This window comes from Mustela nivalis (genome assembly GCF_964662115.1).
Source record: "Mustela nivalis genome assembly, chromosome: 6".
NCBI lineage: Eukaryota > Metazoa > Chordata > Mammalia > Carnivora > Mustelidae > Mustela > Mustela nivalis.
The window spans coordinates 17,711,403-17,724,173 of record NC_139025.1 but is presented as its reverse complement, the minus strand read 5'-3'; the positions used below and the strand labels follow the sequence as shown (position 1 = coordinate 17,724,173).

The following is a 12,771-nucleotide window of genomic DNA, read 5'->3' as shown; positions in this document are numbered from 1 at the left end:
ATGAGCATGACGTTTGACGCATCCTAAAGACAAGCAGGCCTAGACTAATGGATGACATAACTACAGAGTGCTAGTTCCACTTGGGCTGGTGAAGAACCTTCAGCCAAGGCCAGTATTGTATATGGGTCTGCATTCTGTACACATGCCAATGAGCAACGAAGAAGGCAGACCCCAGGTATACTGGGCAAGGGCGTGGGGGATGAATGAACTTGTGGCTAATCTTGAGCACATTCTAGAGCATGGGCTGTCTACACTCCACAGGGCAGACACTCTTGCCTTTTCACCATTGTATCCTGAATGTCAAGCAGGGGCGAGGCACATAGTAGGTGCTCAGTAAATATTGAGCAAGTGAATGCTTAAATTTTGTACTCATTTGCTCACTCCACATCTCTTCTGTTTTGTGCACATTGTGGGGCTGGAAGACAGATGAGACAATGCTGTCCACCTGGGGTTCACATCCTGGAGAGGTTTCTGGGAGAGCCCAGAGGAGGAAGAGAGCCCATTCTAGCTGTAGGGTCCAGGGTCTTTCCATGTGAACTGCAGAGCCTGCAGAGGTGGATGAGACTTAAGCAGGTGGAGATGGACAATGGGGGCTTTCCAGGAAAGGGAACAGGCCTGGAACCTTGGAGTGATCATGGGATCGTGACCATAGGGGACAGCACAGAGAGGCAGAGGGAGTTAAATCTAGGAGCTGGCCCCTGAGCAGAAGGGGGCCTTGAAAGCCAAATTAAGAGATCTGGAGTGAAGTTGATAGGGTAACCATTAAAGGTTGTGAACAAGAAAGCTACATGATTAGAGCCAGATTTCAGAAAGTGGGGCTTTGGTGGCTAGGCTGGAAGGGGGGAGCACCCGAGAAGAGGCATTGTCATGAGCCGAGGGTGACATAACCAGGGTTTGGGCGGGAACACTGGCTGTGGCCTGGGGAGGAAAGATGTGTCAGAGCCATTGCACAGACATGGAGCTTGACTTGAAGGGGTCCAGGGGGAGAAGGCCCGAGACGATCCTGAAGGTTGAGATAGGATGGTCAAGGTGACCTCAAAGGAAAGGCCATCAGGAGCACTGGAGTGGGGAGAAGATCATGACCCCGGGGTTCAGGGTAACCAGGATCACTCCCCTCTGTCCCTGGCCCATTGGTTGGCGAGGTTATCCCTCTTAACTAACCTGTAACCTCTGTAACCTCGCGTTGGAGGAAGAGATTCGGGGCAATCTGTACATTGTGCCATGCAGCACGGCCTCCTGGCTGCCAAAGCTGGGAGAAACCATCAGCCCGTGGCAATAGAGGACACAAGTCCTTGAGGAGACCTGAGTTCCCACCTGCTCTAATGAAGCCAGTCTGTAGGTCTCAGCAGACATCATCTTTTAGCTAGTCTCCTTTCCCAGGAACATGGCTGTCCTTGCCACTCCACACACGCAAACCACAGAACAGTATCCTGCAACTGAGCTCATTACTCCCCTCATCCTCTGAGATGCTCTCCAGGATGCTGGGGAGGCAGCTCCTCCTGCTGGGGAGAAAAGGAGGGGCTGGGCAGGGAGCTGGGATACATGGCTCCTGCCTTATCCGAGATGTTTTAGAAATGAGGCCGATCCTTGGACCTGGTCGCCAACCAGAGTGAGCCTGTTAATGGGATGCGGGGTCTGGGGTAGCTCCGTTGCTCCCGATGTTGGTTTCTGTTTCTGTCTTCATTCCTCTCTGTGGGTGGTGCTGGCCCAGCACCTCCAATCATTCCTCAGACATTCATTGATGCCCACTCCGTGCCAGGCATGATGCCAGGAACCGGGAATGCAAAGATGAATGAGACCCATTACCTGACCTCGGGATGCTCTCAGGGAAGAGGACCAATTGCAGACAGTTATGAGGGAGAAGGGCAGGGTACTGCAGAAGAAGAGCACTCACTTGTTGGGCAGGCTGGAAGACTTCCCAGAGGGGCAACGTCAGGGTCATACAGGATGAATACGAGTTGCCAGACAGGAAAGCAGGGCCATAGGTAGGGGTGAGGGTACGAGGGACTGTGCAGGGGCAGGGATGCCACGTGACTCCTGGGAATTGTGAGTCTCCATTTAGGAGTAATGGGGGCCCGAGTAAGCATGCTGCCATCACAGTTGAAGAAGAGGTTCGTCCTCAAGCCATGTTCCCTGCGGACCTGCCTCTTCCCTTTGATCCCTTTACAGGTTGTCCTGCCTGGAAAAGTCGAGCACAAACTCATGTCTAGTTTTTCTGGTGATCAGCAGGGTCCTCCGGGTTGCAGACCAAAGGCAGAGGGTCACCTTCATTTCCCAGGAGTTCAGTTTAAAGCCGTTGGAGAACTCAACCGGAAACATCAGGGACCCTTGGGCTCAAATAAGAGCCTCTGGGAAGAGCTCCCATTCCTCTTTCCTTCCCATACAACTTGGGAAGTGGTTTAGAAGGAAGCTGTTTCTACCAAGATGACTACCAGGGGCTCACGCAGAGGGGTGGGCTTTCCCCCCTGTTTGGGTTCTCACCCCACTGGAGAGGCCTATGTTCCCTTCCTGGCCCACAGCAACGCCCTCTCTCTACACCGCCACCTAGTGGCCGCCTCAGGCCTCTTCCCGTTAGCTCTGACTGGTCCAGCCCCCAGGGAAATCTTCCCTCCCCTATGGGTTTTGCCTCCCAGCTGAAACTTGGAGAGCGGTAATGGCAATGGTGGAGTCCTCTGGTTCCCCCAGTACCTAGCAGACGGTATAGAGCCCTGACACTATGGCTGATGCGTGAGTAATAATAAGTAATAATGACCAACATTTACTGAGCATTCACTATGTGCCATACGCCCTTTACCGATAGTAACTATTTTCATTGCAACCCCTGCAGGCATGCTTTATTCATTACCCCTATGTTCTGGGTAAAGACACTGAGGCCCAGAGAGGTCATATAAGTTGGCCTTGCAGCTGGTAAATGCCAGCTCAGGGATTTGAACTCAGGGTATCTGTTCCCAAGTTCATCCTTTTATCCCAGGCACTAGACTGTCTTTGTATTGTGGACTATTGTGGACATCCAGTAAATGCCCTGCAGACAAGTAACAGTCAAGTTTTCACACTCATGAATTCATTGACCCATTCATTCATTTAACCTGTGTATGGGGCACCTGTAATTCAAGAGGTGTTGGTGGGCACAGAGAAAGGAATTAGGCACAGCCTCTGCTTCAGAGAGCTCACAGCTGCTCAGCGTGAGTCTGTGCGAGAAAACGGGGTGGCTTCAGGACCCCAAGAATCTTGAGGTGTATCTCTCCCACCCAGACCGATGATAATGGCCCAGTTGCCTAGGATGAAGCAGCTTCTTCCAGAGGCTACTCATGGATATCTAAGGACAGTTCAGGCTGAGGACCCTCCCCTGGGTCTCAAGGAGGATGTCTAGCAGGGGAAAAAGGCCTGAGATATTTCTGGGCTGCTGCCCACCCCCAGGCAGTGTCATTGTGCCTGCGGGAGGGGACCAGACACCGCCATGGAGCTGAGCACAGCCGGCACGTCTCCACACCCACCCCCTGGAGACCAGGGCAGGGGGGCCTCCGAAGACCCGGAAATGGAGCAGGCTCCAAGGCAGAAAGCATCTGCCAAAGCTCATCTGTGATATTCGGGAAAAGAGAAGCCTCGGGAGGGGCCACGGGGATGGCTGGTGAGGCAGAATCCCTTGTTAATGCCCCTCCCCAAAATTAGGGCAATATTAGCACAAAGCTCTGCTGGCAGGAACTGGGCAGTGACCTGGAACCCTGAGGGGAAAGCCACAGAGGACCAGGCCGTGAGGCCTTTCTGGGAGGAGGCAGTCCTGTGTGGGCATCCTCCCAGAGTCCCTGTCCCCAAATGCCCCCTTCCTGGCCTGCTTGTGACACCTGAAATCCCCACCGGTAATATCTCCTTAAAAACTTAAAAATAGCATTGGTCCCCCAAACTCCTTTCAAATTCTGGGATTTGCTTGAGCTGCCTTCTTTCTCTGCCTGACAGCTAGCTGAGAACTGGGCCAGAGGTGGTCTGCATAGGGGATTTCAGATAGAGAGTAGGGAAGTGTGGTGTCCCCCCATAGTCTCAGGGGAAAGGGACCCTGCATGAGCAGTGGGCGGGGGTACTTCTCCACAGCATGGGGCAGGAGGAGTGGCAGGAAGTAGGCCTCACTGGGCAAAACCCCGCAGGGGGCTGCCTCTCCCCATCCAGGGAGCAGCATCTTAGATCACCACACAGAGGCCAGAGTGCCCGGTGGTCCTGCCACCAAGTCCCTGTCACCCTGGGAAAATCACTGCCATCCTCACACATAGGACTTACTCTTAGACTTAACCAGGAATTGGACACGCTTGGCCTTCAATGGGGCACATTTTTTAAATGACCTCCAAAGGGACAAGCCACTCTGTTTTGCCACAGACCTTACCCCTCACAGGGCTGCCCCACACTCTTCCTTTGCTACTTTGGCCCCTGGAGGCTTCTGACTTGGTGACTCCTGAGAGGCTAAGCTTCAGGAAAGCCGAGTCTAGTCCCAGCTCTCTCCTACATAGGCTGTGTGACCTTCCACACAGCCGGCTGGCCCACCTGCTTAGTCTGTTTGCTGTGGACGGTGGGGGAGAAGGCAGGAATAGTGCTTAACAGAAAAAGCAGTGAGAGGTAGGATTCAGAGTCGGAAGGACCCGGGGAGGTGAAATGCCGTGAGGTGGGCTTTGACGGATTCCCAGCCAGCAGAAGTCACCAGCAGCAGGGGACGGGCTGTGCCCGCTTTTACTAAGGCTGCAAGGACGGCTCGCACGGTCCAGGTGCAGAGGGAACCAGAAGACCGGAGGAGGCACGCCGAGGAAGGAGCGGCCAGGTGAGCGAGCATCGAGGTCCCTCCACCCGAGCGCCCGCAGCCCCAGCGGAGAATTGCCGCGCTCGTGCTGGGTAGTTTAATCAACAGGGGAGCAGGGGAGGGGACGGGCGCCTCGCCGAAGAAAGGATTTAATTAGCAACGCTTTCAGGAAAGAAAATTAAATTACAGGAAACAGTGGTGCGCTCCAAGGAAGACGAAACCCCTAAACCGCTTCCTCGGGCCCCCGCGCACGCCGAGGGGGGGCCCCAGCGGGTGGGCCAAGGCTCCGCGTGTCTGTCTCGGGGAGGCTCGGCACCCGCTGCAGTGGCGCGGCGCCGTCGGAAGGGGGCGCCGTCGGGTCGCAAGCCCGACTCTCCAGGCGTCGGCGCGGGAGAGGACCAGAACAAACCAAACCCGGGACTGGACCCGCGGCTGGGTGTCTTGCCTCGCCGAGCCACACAGGGCTTCGGAGGGCAGAAGGGCAAGATCTGGGCTCAGAATCGTGCTGCTAACAGTGGTCCGACCCACGACTCATCCCGGGAAATGGAGGCAGGGAGTGGCCGCCTTGTCCACATCCCCCCCTCCCCGGTGCCTCAATTCCTGGGACATCCTTAGCGCTCACTACCCCTCTGTCATCCCTCCCTGTGCCCCCTCCCCTCGGCAGGCACGACCCTGGCACCGTGTCCCTCCACCCCACTGCCTCCCTATCACCTGGTTGTGGTGTTATTGGTAACGATAGCAACATTCTTGAGCTCGTGCTAAAGCCAGGTGGGAGATGGGTATTTGGCATAGGGAAATTCGCTGAATCATGACCACAGCCCAGATCTGCACAGAGGAAACCGGACATCAGAGAGACCCAGGAAGTAGCGCAGGAACACACAGCTGGTAAGTCATGACCCTGACTTCACACCTATGGCCCTGTGAGTTGTTCCACAGCAGGGGAAACCCATGTTTGATACCCAGCCCTAAGCTTCTCTCCCGGGAGGCACTGGGTAAGGATATGTTGAATGAATGGTGGGCCTTTTCTTGCTTGCGGGAGGGGATGCTAATCACTGAGGCCATGAGGTGGAAATGGGCTTGGACCACAGAGAGCATCGAGTAAATACTGGTTGGTTGCCAGTGCTTCTCAGACTTGACCCTGTGCAGGGATCACCTGGGGATCCTGTGAACACAAAGACCCTGAGTCGACTGGGTCTGTGATTCTGCCTTCTGACGAGCTCCCAGGCGATGGCCACGCTCCGGATCACACTGAGCACCCCGGAAGCCAGTGGCCGGCCAGCTGAGCTGGTCTGGGTCCACGATCAGCCTTTCACTTTGTACTTACAAGCAGTGAGCCGCAAAGGGCCTGCTGCCCCCAGCACAGAGCCCCTCTTTAGTACCCACGCTAGTACACGTGCCAGCCCCTCCTCCCCACAAGTCCCCGTCCCAACATCGGTCTGGCCATGGGGAGTGCCTGAGCAGTCCCAGCCTTGTCTGCACACGTGCGATCACCTGAGGACATTTACCAGTTCCTGATGGGGAAGGGGGAAGGGAGGGCCAGGTCCTACCTCCTGGAGACTCATAGAATTCAGCTGGGGTGTGGCCTGGGTATCTGGACTTTAAAAGCTCCCCAGAGGGGCACCTGGGTGGCTCAGTTGTTGAGCATCTGCCTTCGGCTCAAGTCGTGATCCTGGGGTCCTGGGATCCAGCCCCACATTGGGCTCCCTGCTCGGCAGGAAGCCTGCTTCTCCTGCTTGTACTCCCTCTCTCGCTGTCTCTCTCTTTCTGTGTCAAATAAATAAAATCTTTAAAAAAATAAAATAAAATAAAAATAAAAGCTCCCTGTAGGCTGCCACGGTACAGCCACGGCTAGAGGGCCACTGCTACGGAGGTGCCTGGGGAAGGCAGTAGCGGGAGCAAGGGGGGTTGCCGAAGTACCAGGTGCTGATGCAGGTGTGGAGGGTGGACTGTAGGTGAGCCTTGAGGCTGCGTCACCAGCCAGAAGGTTGGGCTGGGTGTGAGATTAAGGGTCCTGGTGAGGGCGGGGCCATCAATAATCCAGATTCCTCTCGGCTCCCCATGGCCCTGAACAGGGGTGAGGCTTGGGGCAGGCTGGGAAGAGCATGTTTGCCAAGGACTCTGCCACATGTGTACTTAAGGAGGGTCCTGTGCTGGGTGCAGCAGGACGTGGTAGCCGGCCGGGAGCTGGGCGGGTTTGCTGCAGCTGCCTGTAAGTACAAAGTGAAAGGCTGACCTTGAACCAGGGCCAGCCCAGCTGGCTGTGTCCTCACTCCTGGAACTGCATGTTTCCCCTGCAGTAACAATCTAATGATTACTGTTTCTTGAGCACCCGCTGTGCGGGGCCTCCTTGCTAGATACATCGTACATCACTGCGCAGTAGTCTTTGAGAAGAGCTAGTAATGGAACACATGAAGAAACAAAGCCCAGAGAGGTTATCTAACTTGCTAGGATCACACAGAAACCAACTGGATCCAGACCCAAAGCCATGATACCGCCATCCCACCATGATGCCTCTATTCATGCTCTGTCCTTCGCTGGCCCCTTACTCTCAGCCCATCCAAGCTGCATCCTATGTCAAGGCTGGGCTCAAATCTCACCTAGAGTCCTTTCCAATGAGGCCTTGGAGAGCTCCTGGGTTCTGGTCTCTGCAGGTGGCCTCAGGCAGCAGGGCCCACCCCTGTGCTGCCGCTTTCCCCGGAGTCCCGTCTCCCCGCTCAGCTCTGAAGGCTCCAGGCCCCAGACCTCATACATCTTTCTGCAGGCCTTGGGCCTCTCTAAGGCACGGCAAGTGAGAAGCCTAAGGCACAGACCTTCGAAAGGTGCTCGTGCTTGGGGGGGTGCCCCGTTCCAACGGCTGCATCTGGCAGAACGCTGATGCAGGTGCTATCGTGGGTGAGCTCAGAAGTCTGGAAACACGGTGACAGATGGTAACTATACTCATCGTGGGATCATTTCACAATGTATAAAAATGTCAAATCACTATGGTGCACACCAGAAACTAACATGATATTGTATGTCAATTTACTTCAATTAAAGAAAAAAAAGGCCCCCGGGGTGCCTGGGCGGCTCAGTCCGTTAAGCATCTGAATCTGGATTTCTGCTCAGATTTTTTTCTCAGGGTTGTGTGATCGAGCTCCGTGTTAGGCTCTGCTCTCAGCCAAGAGTCTGGCTGTGATTCTTTCTCTCCCTCGGCGCTCCTCCAGCTCACTTACTGCCTTAAATAAATAAATAAATGTTTTAAAAAAAAATAGTCTGGGGCAAGTTCGTTGGTTAAGTGTCTGCCTTTGGCTCAGATCATGATCTCAGGATCAGGGGACTGAGTCCTGAGTCAGGCTCCCTGCTCAGCACAGGGGTCTGCTTCTCCCTCTCCCTCTGTGTCTCCTCCCTACTCATGCACTCTCTCTCTCTCTAATAAATAAAATCTTAAAAAAAAAAAAAAAGGGAAGTCTGGGGTGCCTGCATGGCTCATTTGGTTAAGTATCTGCCTTCAGCTCAGGTCATGAGGCCCGCATGGGGCTCTCTGCTCAGTGGGGAGCCTGCTTCTCCCTCTCCGTCTCCCTGCCACTCCGCTGTACTTGTGCTCTCTCTCTCACTGTCAAATAAATGATAAAATAAATAAATAATAAAATAAATAAATAAAATCTTAAAAAAAAAAAAAAAAAGAAGTCTGAAGGTGAGTCACCAAACAGGTAACCCACTTCTGAGAACTCTCCACTAGAATGCGGTGTTGGGGTGAATTTAGCTAATACGTGGTGCCTATTCTCAACTAGCAGTTTACCATTAGGGACCCTTGGATGCTAAACCCAAAGGTCATCAAAATGGTAATCTTTAAAATAAAAGGAGAAGCGAGTAGGGCATACCACCTTGCCAGACTTACATACCCAGCTTTGAATGTATAAGACCTAGTGAGATCCAAACTACCCAGGGGGAGACTGACGAGTCCATGGTCATTGCCAGCCTCCCGCGAGAATATCAGCGGAGCCCAGGTCTGTTTAAATGACCGCCCTACAACAAGGCCAGCACCTGGCACAGAATTATGTATTAGTTACTCTGAAGAAACAATGACCATGTGCAGAGTAAGCTTCAGGAGTCGTGAAAACTTTTAGGGGCTTTGAGAAGAATACAAGTTTGAGAAGAATACAAGTTTGAGGAGGAGTGACAAAGGGAGCAGAGAAGAGGATTTTTAAATTTCTCCCAAAGTGGGAACTGCCCCGGGCCTGACCTGTGCTGTCAGGTGCCTGCTCACTTCTGACCCTGGGGGGTCCAGAGCCCTTTCCTCTCAATTAAACACACACGCACACGCACACACACACACCATCAGCGTGGCAAACATTAATGACTGAGTGGGAGCTCCCACACCGCTTGGCCCGCACACAGTTGGTGGGGCCGGAGAGCCGGTCCTGCCGCTGTGGCCCAGCCTGACTGACACCAGCCACAGCATAACCAATGCTCTGAAAACGCTTCCAGAACGAAAGCAGCTTGACCGTGAAGCACAACTTCCAAATATATCTTGACTCAACAAGGATCACCTTAAAGGCTTTAGAAAAGGGTTTTCCCCTTCAAGTTATTCTGGCCCCGCAGCCCCGCCCGCCAGAGCGTGAAAACCATCGGTGGAAGCTGCTGTCTGCACCACGCCTGACCTTCAAGGTCAGCGGTAGCTACCCTGGGATGTTTGTTTTGGTGGTTCACTGCTTTTCCTCTGTGTGTTTTGTTGAAGTGAACACTCATTTGCATTTCCTGAGTAGCCCGGCGACAAGCAGGCAGCCCGGGAGCCGTGCTGGAGAGCAGAGGGGAGCCGGAATTCGGTCCTCGGGCCAAGGACCCCTGGGCCTCCAGGAACCAGGCTTTCCCGCATGTGTCAAATCTGAGTCAGGGCCCACTGAGGGTGCAGCTCTTTCTGTTTGTGGACATCTTTAAGTGTCTTTTCTTCCCTTGACTTTGAGACAGATTCTGAATTTGGGTAAGGGATGGATAAGGACGGGTGACCGCAACCAGCTTTGGGGGTAGTTAGGGTTTTGCCATCTACAGGTGGTCACAGCTGGTGGCTTCTCCGCCCAGACCCTGGAGCTGCCATGTTCCTAGCCCCAAATGGAGGGTGGGCTCTGGGTCAAGGGCTCCCATCTGCCCGGCAGCGGTCAAAGGCTTTTGGAGGAGGGCAGGGTGGGAGGGGGCCGGTAAACAGACGCCCACCCGTTCCAGAGACTGCTACCAGAAGGAGCGAGCCCTCCTCCAAGTCCCTGCAACTCCTAAAGTGAGTAGGGAAAACTAAAGGCAGCTCTTTGTACTCCAGCTCTCCCGCAGCTCGGAAGGGCCGGCTCCGGACACTGATTATTCCTGCACGCGGGCTGGCCGCGCGCTCCTGCTTCCAGGTTTCAGGCCCCCCCTTCCTTCCCTAACAGCTTCTGCCCACTCGCTGCGTTAACTTCCTACTCCACAGGCTTTTCTCTCTCTTGCTCATCTTCTCCAGCTGCTGTAATTTGAGGCAGGAGCCATACAGACTGTTCTTCCAAATAATTCTCTAATGGCTTGCATAACCATCCTTGGGGGCTGGGGGGCAGGGAAGCCGTGTGCTCCAGAGAACCAAGCAGGAATTCCGAGTGGAAGAGGCCAGAGTGGTCACAGGACACCAGGGACGCACAAGATCCCTCCTTCTGGGAAACCAGTCAAAGGCTGGGTGGATACGTGCTGTCTTCCCCCTTAGCCAGAGAAGCAATTTTGGTAGAAGACAGTCTTCACTATTCCAAGCAAATGACAACCCGAGAGGGGCTGCTAGGTGTGCGTGCAAGGGGGCGGCCTTGCCGTGTGCAGCGGGTTTAACCATTTGGGATGCATCACTGTTCCTCACCGCAACCTCGGGATGTCAAGTGGACAGCAGGGATCACTCCTTCCTATAATAAAGGAAACTGAGAGGGGCGCCTGGGTGGCTCAGTGGGTTAAAGCCTCTGCCTTCGGCTGGGGTCATGATCCCAGGGTCCTGGAATTGAGCCCTGTGTCAGGCTCTCTGCTTGGCTCGGCGGGGAGCCTGCTTCCTCTCTCTCTGCCTGCCTCTGCCTACTTGTGATCTCCGTCTGTGAAATGAACAAATAAAATATTTAAAAATAAATAAATAAATAAAGGAAACTGAGGTTGCGGAGATAGAGGCTGCTTCCGGCTGCCCCTTTCTCCCGCCCTCCGCCTTGTGCTGTGTCGTCCAGGCGGACCTCATCTCCATCTCTCTTCCGGCGTGTTTGCTAGTGGTGCCCGAAAGCCTGGGACCAGAACAAAGTCCTCAGAAAGCAGGACCTCAGGGTACCTGGGAGACTCAGTGGGTTGAGCACCTGCCTTCAAATCAGGTCGTGATCCTGGGGTCCTGGGATCGAGCCCCGCACTGGGCTCCCTGATCCATGGTGGAGCCTGCTTCTCCTTCTCCCTCTATCCCTCCCCTTGTTCGTGCTCTCCCTCTAATAAATAAATAAAATCTTCAAAAAAAAAAAAAAAGTAGGACCTCATTTACATGGTCTGTGCCCATTTACCTTAAAAATAATGTTAAGGGGGCGCCTGGGTGGCTCAGTGGGTTAAGCCTCTGCCTTTGGCTCGGGTGGTGATCTCTGGGTCCTGGGATCGAGTCCCGCATCGGGCTCTCTGCTTGGCAGGGAGCCTGCTTCCTCCTCTCTCTGTCTGCTTGCCTCTCTGCCTAGTTGTGATCTCTGTCAAATAAATAAAATCTTAAAAAAAAAAAAAAAAGTTAAGTCAGGGCACCTGTGTGGCTCAGTGGGTTGGGTCTTTGCCTTCGGCTCGGGTCATGGTCTCAGGGTCCTGGGATCAAGGCCTGCATGGGGCTCTCTGTACAGCGGGGAGCCTGCTTCCCTCTCTCTCTGCCTGCTTCTCTGCCTACTTGTGATCTCTTTCTCCATCAAATAAATACACAAAATAAATAAAAAATAATAATAATGTTAAGTCAACCTAAGAGGCTCCTTCTAACACTCATAGAAACATCTTCCCTGATCGGCAGGGAGAGGGATTTGGACTGAAATGCAAGCTAATTGACATGCCATCCAACATATATAACCGGTTATCGTCCAGTTCAGATGAAAGGAGGGAGCTGTTTGCAGATGACTGACTAGGAAGGGCGTAATTTGATTTAACCCCACACGATTCTCTTGTGGGGCTCATAATTCTTTGAGAGCAGGCTTTTATATGGGAATTGGCAAATTCATGTTAGCTGCAACCAGGCAATCACAAGAAAGGAAAAACCAGTGTGGACCGGCAAAATGCTTCCCTTCAAGCCACAGAGAAGTTAAAAAGCCGACAGAACACTTCAAAATCATCTTACCAGAGCACTAGGGACCTGCTTTGGAGACAACCCTGGTTGTTTTAAATCTGTTTATTTTATGGCTTACCTGTAACACAGCTGACAGAGCTTTCAACTGGTGAGGGCTGGGCAGAACCGTGGGGAGAAAGAGTTCTGATCCTTCATTATTCAGCCAAGAGGAGTGATGCCTAGAGAGGCTCAGTGACTTACCCAAAGCCACCCAGTTCATTCATAACAGAAGAGACAGGTGTACGCAGGTCTTTAGACCCCGTTGCACCAGGCTATGTACGATCTGTCGTGATGCCATCCTTTGGGTGGCTCCAACAGGTGTCTTAAGTGGAAAAGTATTTCCCCATATGGGAATCACACCAAAGGGCAGGGGCCACAAACTCAAACAGCCGTGCTCGCCTGAATATCTCAAGATCCATTTTGTGTGGTCTGCCTATCTGATGCCACTTCTTCCAGGAAGATGGTTCTTGATTTCAGCGGGGACCTTCTCTAGCTATCTTGACATTTCATTTACGTGGTGATACAGCCATACATTTTAAAGCTACTTAGAAAATTATGTAGGACAGAAATAATGCTGGGAGAATTAGACTCTGGCAACCCTCTAGGCTTTTACATGAGGATAAGCTTGTATTTTTCCAGTGTCTTAAAAATCTGGGGAGGGGCAGTTGGACTGGCCTTGGGGAACAGGGAA

General features: G+C 53.3%; 1 protein-coding gene across 3 annotated transcripts in view; it reads right to left on the bottom strand.

The window, feature by feature from the left end:
- TMEM63C (transmembrane protein 63C) overlaps positions 1–12,771 on the bottom strand; it is a 127,696-nt gene that overhangs the window by 113,698 nt on the left and 1,227 nt on the right. The gene's annotated exons all lie outside the window — the stretch shown is intronic.